The following is a 10,034-nucleotide window of genomic DNA, read 5'->3' as shown; positions in this document are numbered from 1 at the left end:
TCCCTACACTGGAATGTCGTCATGATGCCTGACACATAAGCTGAACTCCTTGACAATGAGAGAGAAATACACTTCTATACTGTGTAAGCTGTTTCTACTTTAGGTGTCCCGGCACAGGAGAATCTAGTCCTAACTAACACAGATAGCAATTCCTGCCTTAGACTTGGCTGCAAAATAAAACTCAATGACATTACAGAGGGAGGGCAATCGAGTGCCTGTGACTATTATCATTGGCCTATTGTCAGTACTAGCTGAACAGCTCGAAAATGGCTTCTCCTCAGACCCCTGGTAAACCATTCTGGCAGGGAGAACAGAGAGGGTCAGCTAATTCACTTCCAGGATCTCCCTGGCTCCGATGCCCAGCATCAGCTACTACTCTCTTCCTGCTCCTCTCGCCTGGGGTGCCAGGGGCTGGCGAGAGAGAGCGCCAGCCCAGCTCCATGAAGCCATGACCTCACCCTGCCTGGGGGGCTGTGCAGACCCAACTGGAGCCCAACTTAATCACATTTTCAGTTCATTAGAGAAGACCAGGCCTCCTCCCTGGAGATGCCAAGCCAACTGGAGGGAGAGGGAGAGAAAAGAAACACATCTCCCCAAGGGCAGATGGGAGGGGAATGGGGGCTCGAGGAGAGGAGACAGCAGCAAGAGATCTGGAGCTTAGCTATTGTGTTGGTTCCCAAACAGCTGAGGAAGGAGAAAGGAGCGGGGCATTTCTAGGTCTGAAGTGAACAAAGAAAGGGGAGGCTAATATATAAAGTGCAAGATTGTTCAGCCAGGCCCTGCGGTGGGTGTCCCACGGCTGTCCCTGGAGGAGGTCCAGAGGCGCCTGGGCCTAAACTGGTCCAAAGCTGTGGGCTCAGGAATTCACCCCTGTGGCAGCGCACAGTTTCTCATTGGTCAGCCTGTAAGGACGGATGGGGGAGGGTTGCTGATTCTAATTATACTTCTGCCTGGCCTGGGATTCCCACCCACATTCCAAGATCTGGCTCAAAAAGACCCCATGATTTCCACTAACTGGAGGGTTTTGTGGAGCTGAACATTCCTCTCTCTGAGATACTTGGTGTTCAGCCCTCTTGAGAAGCAGGGTAACTGGATATGTCACCGAAGCCCCCAGTGCCAAGGGAGATGGCCACAGAGTCCTCCAAAGGACCCTTCACCCCCTCCACCCTGTTCTCCTGGGCAGCATCTGAGTAGGGATCAAGGCAGGACCAGCTGGCTGGGAGGACAAAGGCCGAGTTCCTGTCCCCGGTTCCCACTTTGGGGTTTGTCCAAGCTCTGGGGCTGGAACAGCTCCACCCATCCTGCTCCGGGTCAGGAAGGATAATCAGCTGTGCAATAAGAGCTGCTGCACCACCTCACCCTTTACTAACCCAAAATGGCATTTGTGTTGTTCTCTGTCATGTGTTGTTTGCATCAATATCTCCTATGTGTCTTGTCTCTGAGTGAGACTGCAAATCTGACTTGCACAGAGTTAAGATACAAAACATCTCAATAAATCTGTACTGATGGGCACCTTCAGATTCCTGGCCTCGCCGGGGAGGACAAGAAGGGAAAGAAAGCCACTTAGGAAATGTTTCATGGAAGGATTTTGAGGCTGATGGGTTAGGGATGCATTTGCATCTGCTTAATCTGAGGGAAATGCTGAAACCCTGTGGCAGCCCCTGATCTCTGCCATGAGGCTAGACCCCCAAAGGCAGAGTGGCCAAGGTCACTGTCCCACCACAAGCCCAGAGGCTCACCGCCCCTTCTGCCACCCTGCACTCAGGTGGGTGAGGGAATTTGCTGGAAAGGAAAAGGGTGCTTATTCCATCAGTGTTGGGCAGAGCTCTACTTGTCTTCAGAGGGGACACTGAACTGCAGAGCAGGGATGCAGCTACGTGAGGACACAGCAAAGCAAGCCAAACCAGGGCCCGCGCCCCAGACTCTCGGATTTCGGCAAAGTACCCAAAATAAATCCTCATTCTTCAGCCTACGGATGACTTGAGAGAGCAGTTCTCACTCTGAAAAAAGGGGAATGTGTGTGTGTGTGCATGTGTGTGCATGTGTGTGTATATGTGTATATGTGTGCATGTGTATGTGTGTGCATGTGTATGTGTGTACGTGTGTGCGTGCATGTGTGCATGTGTGTATTGTACATGTGTATGTGTGTGCATGTGTGTATGTATATGTGTGTGCGTGTGTGTGTGTGTGCGCATGTGTATATGTTTATGTGTATGTATGTGCGTGTGTGTGTGCATGTGTGTGCATGCGTGTATTGTACGTGTGTGTGTACTGTGTATGCATGTGTGTATGTGTATGTGTGTGCATATGTGTATATATGTGTATGTGCGCTGTGTATATGTGTATGTGTATGCCTGTGTATGTGTATATGTGTATGTGTGTGCATATGTGTATGTGTGCATATGTGTATGTGTATATATGTGTGTGTGCGCTGTGTATGTGTATGTGTATGCCTGTGTATGTGTATGTGTGTGTGTGCTGTGTATATGTGTATGTGTATGCCTGTGTATGTGTATATATGTGTATGTGCGTGTGTATATGTGTATGTGTATGCCTGTGTATGTGTATATATGTGTATGTAGGCTGTGTATATGTGTATGTGTATGCCTGTGTATGTGTATGCCCGTGTATGTGTATATGTGTATGTATGTGCATGTGTATGTGTATGTATGTGTGTGCATGTGTATGTGTGTACGTGTGTATGTGTGCATGCGTGTGCGTGTGTGTGTTGTACATGTGTGTATTGTACATGTGTGTATGTGTACTGTGTATGAATGTGTGTATGTGTATGTGTGTGCATATGTGTATACATGTGTGTGTGCGCATGTGTATATGTGTATGTGTGTGCCTGTGTATGTGTATGTGTGTGCGCATGTGTATGTGTGCATATGTGTGTGTACACTGTGTATATGTGTATGTGTATGCCTGTGTATGTGTATATGTGGGTGTGCGTGTGTGTATATGTGTATGTGTGCATATGTGTATGTGTATATATGTGTGTGTGCTGTGTATATGTGTATGTGTATGCCTGTGTATGTGTATATATGTGTGTGCACGCTGTGCATATGTGTATGTGTATATGTGTGTGTGCGCTGTGTATATGTGTATGTGTATGCCTGTGTATGTGTATATGTGTATGTGTGCATATGTGTATGTGCATATGTGTATGTGTATGCCTGTGTGTGTATATGTGTATGTGTGCATGTGTATATGTATATATGTGTATGTGCGCATGTGTATATGTGTATGCCTGTGTGTATATGTGTATGTGCGCATGTGTGTGTGTATGCCTGTGTATGTGTATATGTGTATGTGTGTGCATATGTGTGTGTATATGTGTGTGCACGCGTGTATATGTGTATGTGTATGCTGTGTATGTGTATATGTGTATGTGTGTATGTGTATGTGTGTATGTGTGTGCGCGCGCTGTGCATATGTGTATGTGTGCATATGTGTATGTGTATATGTGTGTGTGTGCTGTGTATATGTGTATGTGTATGCCTGTGTATGTGTATATGTGTATGTGTGCATATGTGTATGTGTATATATGTGTATGTGCGCGTGTGTATATGTGTATGTGTGCATATGTGTATGTGTATGCCTGTGTATGTGTATATGTGCATGTGTGTGCATATGTGTATGTGTATATGTGTGCGTGCGCTGTGTATGTGTGCGTGTGTGTATATGTGTGTATGCGCGTGTGCATATGTGTATGTGTGTGCCTGTGTATGTGTGTATGTGTATGGGTGTGTGTGTACCTGTGTGTGTGTACTCGTGTTCAGACCCCCACTCGGACGTAAGCGTCACTAGGACACAGTGGTGGGCACCGTCTGCAGAACCAGCTCAGGTTACCTGACGACTAACCCCTCTGGGGTCCTGGGCTCCAAGGACCCTCTTCTTGAGATTTTCTGGCCTTCCCTGGACCAGACCCTCACACAATTGGTCTCTCTATGATCACAACTATCCTACCAAGCAAACGAACGTAACAAAATTCTTCCCAGTCTCCAAGAAAAGTCTATTCCAGGCCAATTAAGTGAAAGCAGGAGGCCAGGAGAGGAAGCAGGAATGCCAGGAGTGGATGTGGTCAGTAAGCCCCCAGCTCTGCCCGGGCACTCAGCCCCTCTCCCACCAAATCACCTCCCTCCAGGCCTGCGAGCCTCCTTCCAGGGCGACTGTGGGCAGAAACAGGAGAAAGAGCTGGGTACGAAATTTGCAAAAAAAAAAAAGGCGTGGGCAATATTTCACGAGGATGTGAAGAGTGAATTGCATTGTCCCCAACAGAATGGGTATTTCGTGTGCCTCTCTGTGCCGTGGAGGGGACATGTTCCCGTCATTCAAAGTAAACATGAGTATTTACAAATGTTAGCTCCAGCGGGGACAGGTGACTTCCTGGGGGGAAGAGGAATTACAGGTGAACAGCAGGCTTTCAGGGGAGGAGGAGAGGGGGAGAAAATGTGCAGACACGGACACAGCAACAGAACAAAAGGAAGGATTGCGTTCCCCGAATAAACGTCACATTCAGAGCCAGTGGAAAGCAGCCAACCTGGGACTGTTAGGTGACTGACGGGAGTACCACTGGACGCGAAGTCCTGAATAGGACCTAGGAAAACCAGACTGCAAGCATCTGGCTTCTCCAGTGTTCAAGGGCACCGAGGGAGGTCTTCATCTTCAACTGGGGGTAAAAGAAAGGGGTGACTTCTCCTCAGGGAGCCAAGAAGGGCTGCATAGGGTTGAGCTCTGCACAACAGCTGGAAAAAGCCCAGCAAGGATGTCTCAGAGACTTGAGTCTTAAAGTCCAGGTTACAGTACCACCCGCCTACAGTCCCCGCCTACATGGGCAGGGGACTGGACTAGAGAGCTTCTGGGATCTCATATCACTCTGAGTTATTATGAGCCTGAGATTCCTAACACTGATGAAAAGAAAGGCTCGTTGTCTTGAGAACCAGTTCTGAGGAGGGATATGGAGAGGACTCAGTGGGCCAGGGGCAGGAAAGTATACGCAGCTTCTTGCAGGAGGCCCCTTTTGTACTGTCACATTAGCAAAGCTATATTTTAACTAACCTCCAACCCAAGCACACCTTTCAAATCTGTTGATCACACAATTCTTAATCTGTTTGTTCTTTCCTTAGATCAAAGAAATAGACACGGAGAATAAGTGATTAACAGGGGAGCAGATCTTTTCCCCAGCTTCCCCTTCAGTAATCTCACGAACTGTGTGAACAATATAACATCTCAAAGAAAGATGACAGAGAGTCGACAAGCCTGCACGCAGTGGATGGCGATGAATCTGACCCTCTATCTCAATGATTCGCTGAAATTACTTCCCCTTTTTCCCTTTAAAAACTTTCATGGCCAAAGCAAAACCTTTGGTGCCGATTCTGGGACACGAGTCCGCCTTCTCCCCAGATTGCCGGCTTTCGGATTAGAGCAACATTTCTGTTTCTACCAGCACTTGCCTCCTGAGTATTGACTTTCAAGCAGCGAGCAGCCAGCAGCCAGACCTGAGTTCGGTAACAGGGGTGGCCTCATGTTCAGACGTGAGCAGCAGAAGCAGGAGACGGCCCTCCACTCTGGAGGAGCTTATCCTAAGGAGGAGCAGGGTTGCAGCGACGACACCTCCCAGTGGAAGCGAGGCCAGGTTCATGGCCATCAAGTATAGCTCTGCAAGTCACACAGTGCAGTGGCAACACACCCAAGGCTACAGTTCCCATGATAGACAGCATACGTGTGTACTACATTCTAGGTACATTTATAATGTTTACTATGGCAATTTCCCAGCAGGTGATGGTAAAGTGCCTTGAGAAAGGGGTGCCTTTTTTCTAATTAGAAAGAGCATCGCATGGACGAGCTGCAGCCTACATCCAGCCTCCTGGAGCCGTGGGCTTCACGTTGCAGACAGGACTACAGGACATAAACAGGATCCCTGTGTAAGGTTCAGCCCTTGCTGACATTCCGCAGACTGACAGAATTAAAAATTTTTTTTTTAAGTGACCTAAGGATCTTTCTCAAACATTCATTGTGCAGTAGAGTTACCTGCAAATTAACGCCGATTACTTGAGCACCTATAGCTGGGCGCTTTCTGTTACTAGGTCTGTACCCTGAGCCCCAGACTCCAGCAGTCCTGCCCTCTGAAAAGCTGGGGAAGAAACCCCCACAAATCTGTGTGCCATCAAAGCCATTATTCGTCCCAGCAGAGAGGCTCCGGGTTTTGTTGGCATAACAAGGAAACATTCATCCCCTGGGTATAAGTAATATGACCTGGCTCTCAGAATGAGCTGACTCCTTGCTGCCACCTTAGAAAGACAGAAAGTTCCAGAGGAGTGGGCGAATAGATTCTGGCGGCTCAAGGAAAGCTTTCCAGCCAGTGCCGTCTCCCCTACGGAACACTTTGCCACTGAATACGGCTCTTGGAGCCACAATGGCAAACCCTTGTAAGCGATGCCCATTTACCAGCCCCGACTTCTGAACCCACGGACCCAGCGGGACTAAGCAGACTGTGGACAGTTCCAGAGACCGCATCAATCACCTCCCAGGAGATGTCTTTGTGCGTCCCAGCCAAGGGGGGCGCCCCGCTCGTGCGCCAACACAGCCTGATTGGCTGAGACAAAGCCCAGCCCCTCTTCTCAGGTAAACAACCTGAAACAGGAGTTCGGACCTAGAAGGAGCGTGTGCCTTGGGAGGTCTGAGTGTCTGGGGGGCCTCGGCCCAGCACTGAAAACTTGGTAACCAATTTCTTAAGCTGCTCCCAGGACACTGGTTAGTAAGAACTTCAAGGCACCCAGGAGACAAAGTGAGTAGCAAGTGTGCAGCTGGAGCCTCCAAAGGCACCTGGGAGACAAATGAGGCCTCTCTGGATTCTCTCCCAGCACCTCCCCAATGCCCCACCCCCAGGCCCTCCCCCTCTGTCTCCGGGAGACAAAGTGCCCAGCTCCCTCCTCTACTCCGCCTCTGTATCAGGTTCCCCGTTTGAAAATCCTGTCTTCACCTCCCACTTCTTCGGGGTAAATGAGAGCATTCCTTTGTACCCCGAGGGTGGGAACACTTGTCTTGCACTTACTCTGCGCTGCCTGTGTTTGCAAAATAAAGTGAAACAAGCCCATGCCCTCGGTATCAGAGGTACCTACCTGCCCCCCACCCAGCTCACCAACTAACTTCCCGTCCCCCTCCCCTCCACTAACCCCGCAGTCCTACCCCTGCCTAGAGAACACTGAAAAGGGTGGGAGACAGCGAACCACAGCCACCTATGGAAGTGTACGTTTGGAAATAAAAGAAAGAGAGGATAAAATCCCTCCGCCTCCCCTCCCTGCTGCGCTGGGCTCCTGGAGTGCCCTCAATCCCAAATGCCCCTGGGTTACAAGAAGCCCCAGAAGAAAAGTTGACTCCTGCACTTCCCCACCCCTCCGTGTCCATGTGTGCAGGCAACTTGCTCTCTTTCTAACCCCAAGCTGTGCTCAGATCGATCCCCCACCTCCAAAAGAATGGGGTTATAGCTGGGTGGAGGGGAGGAGAGAAAGAATGAGTTTTGAGCTTACGCTTAAAGTACTGTGTGTGTTTGGCCTGATTCTCCCACTCCTACTCTCAAAGTGCGGCCACTCCAGGGGCAAACACAGACACAAAAGGAATAACAATAACAGCTCCTACAATTGAGCCCCGCTGGGCTAAGCACTCCACATGTGTTCCCTTATCCTTACGATGGCCTCGAGGAGCAGGCACTGGTCCTGTGCCTATTTTACATATGTGGAAACTGAGGCTTGGAGAAGGCAAGTGTCTTGCCCAGAGTTACAAAGCCAGGCAGAGTTACAAAGCAGAGTTACAAAGTGGCCCAGGGATGGGAAACACTTAATGAGCTACAAGGACAAGCGGCTGCCACTTCAAAGTTTTCCTGGAAAGAAGAGGCAACTACCCGCCTTCCCCAGGATAACACCCTCCCCCCCGGGGTTAGAACTTGGTCTGCCTCTGTCAGTTGCCAGTACTGGGCTACGCTCCAGGTGACAGAGATGTTTCCGGACCAGCTGGAAAACCTAGCACCACTGAAACACTGGAAACCCAAGAAAAAGAGGCGTTAGGAATGTACTTGTTGATAAACTGGAAATTGTGTTTACGGTCCAGGCAGCTGGCTCGAGCACAGCCCAGAGCGTTTTCCTGGTGCTGACGTACTCCTTGGTTCAGAAGGTCAAATTGTTCCAGGAAAACAGAAAGTCTGGGCAACTAACACTGGAGCTCCCTCACGCTAAGGCAGGTGTGTGCGTGTGCAGGTGGCTGTGTGTTTTATTTAGCTATTGGAGGAGGAGAGGGTTGGAGTTTCTCTACTTACATGCAGATTTGGTCTTACAAATGAAGCATTCGGGGTTGTGAACATGGGGGTGTCCCAATCCCTAGATAAATTACCTAATTTGCATCCATCCATCCATCGAATATTTAGTGAGACTTATTATCAACCGTCTCTCTAGTCCAATCCAGAGAGACACACAAAGAACTTTAGAGCTGAAAGGAACCTCAGGATTCAGGGAGCCCAGCTCCTGAAGGAAAACACAAGGGTGGAATTCACCTGGGCAGCCTGAGATGGTGCAGGCAGAACAGCAGAGGCGGGATGGGGGCGGGCGGGCAGCGTGTGAATCCTGACTCCGCAATGCTAGCTGGTGACTCGGGGCAACTCCTTAACCCCCAGCGCCACCGCCAGCTCTGGTTTCCTCCTCGCCCTGCGGAACCGCGCAGGCCCAGGCGAGGGGCTTATGTGGCCTGTCAAGTCCTGTCATGGCGACAGTCCCGGGGATAAGCAGGGGCCGCCCTCCCCCTGCACGGCTGTGGGTTGGAGCAGCGTGGTTGCTCATGGGGGTGGAAGGTAGGGAGGCGATGCTGTCAAGTAGCTGGCTCTGCGGGGGGTGTTGGGTGCGGTATACGTCCCCCATGTAGACCAGGGGTTGGGTGTCATAGCAGGACTCACCCACTGGGAGCTGAGGGTGTTGGCTGGTGGGGACTCACAGCCGAGTCACTCTGCAGGCATTGCCCTCAGCCCAAGGGAGCCGCCCCGTCTCCTTGCCCAGAGGCAGCCTACATCCAATGACCGACTGGTCGGTGTGGGCCCCCCTGCCCCGTGGGGCCAGCGCAGCTTTCAGAGCTCCTCGAAGGACCGGCTGAGGCCTCGGTTATAACTACGTGGTATTCAGCTTCTCCCCCTGCCCAGCCCCGCCCCTCTCACTTCCTGAGAGCCTCCCTGGTCACTCGCTGCCCACAAACCTTCGCTTCCAGGGAACCTGCCTCACATCACCTCCAAGTAACCCCGTTCCCCAGACGGTGAGTCTCTGAGTGCAGCCTGGACAGGGCATCCATGTGCTGACGAGAGCCCAGCCACATCTGGGGCCATGCCGCTCTCTCCTCCCTCAGCCCAGGCAGCCTGACCCCAAAGGGGGAGAGGGAGGTCGTCCATAGAGGGAGGTCTTTCTCCACCTAAAGCATCATCCTCCCAACACCCCACACAGAAGCACAAAGGCCAACTCCAACCGCAAAAGGAGGAGACAGCGTGCAGTCCTGCCCACTCCCTCTCGCCCAGACCCCCTCCTCTCCAAGTGCGATCATAAAGGGTAACCCTGAAGGGGAAAGAGCTGCTAAGTACAGGGAGAAATAGGGCCATGTGCGGAGGGGCGGGAGAAGCCCCCATCTGCTCTGTCTCCGGACAGAAGCACACAGACAGGAGGTATGAGACCACAGAGGCAGCGAGTGGCGGAGGCAGCCACAAGCCAAGGAACCCCACGGCCCCCAGGAGCTGGAAGAAGCAGGGGGGACTCTCCCCTAGAGCCTCTGGAGGGAGCCCACCCTGCAGACACCTTGAAACCAAATTCAGACTTCTGGCCTCCAGACCCGTGAGAATACATTCCTGTTGCTGTAAGCCGCTGGGTTTGAGATAATTTGCTACTCCAGCCTCAGGAAACTATTACAACATCCAAGCTGGGGGCATCAGGACCTGCCCCTCCCTCTCCCCACCTACCTCCCTCCCCCCAGCTTTCTTCCTTCCCCCACCAGGAGGTAACCCCCTT

The 10,034-nt window shown here is 51.2% G+C and overlaps 1 protein-coding gene across 1 annotated transcript in view; it reads right to left on the bottom strand.

The window, feature by feature from the left end:
* VWF (von Willebrand factor) overlaps window positions 1-10,034 on the bottom strand; it is a 137,574-nt gene that overhangs the window by 108,610 nt on the left and 18,930 nt on the right. The window lies entirely within an intron of this gene.

This window comes from Lipotes vexillifer, unplaced genomic scaffold, assembly GCF_000442215.2.
Source record: "Lipotes vexillifer unplaced genomic scaffold, Lipotes_vexillifer_v1.1 scaffold395, whole genome shotgun sequence".
Lineage (NCBI taxonomy): Eukaryota > Metazoa > Chordata > Mammalia > Artiodactyla > Lipotidae > Lipotes > Lipotes vexillifer.
The sequence above is the reverse complement of the archived record's forward strand: the minus strand, read 5'-3'. Positions and strand labels throughout refer to the sequence as shown.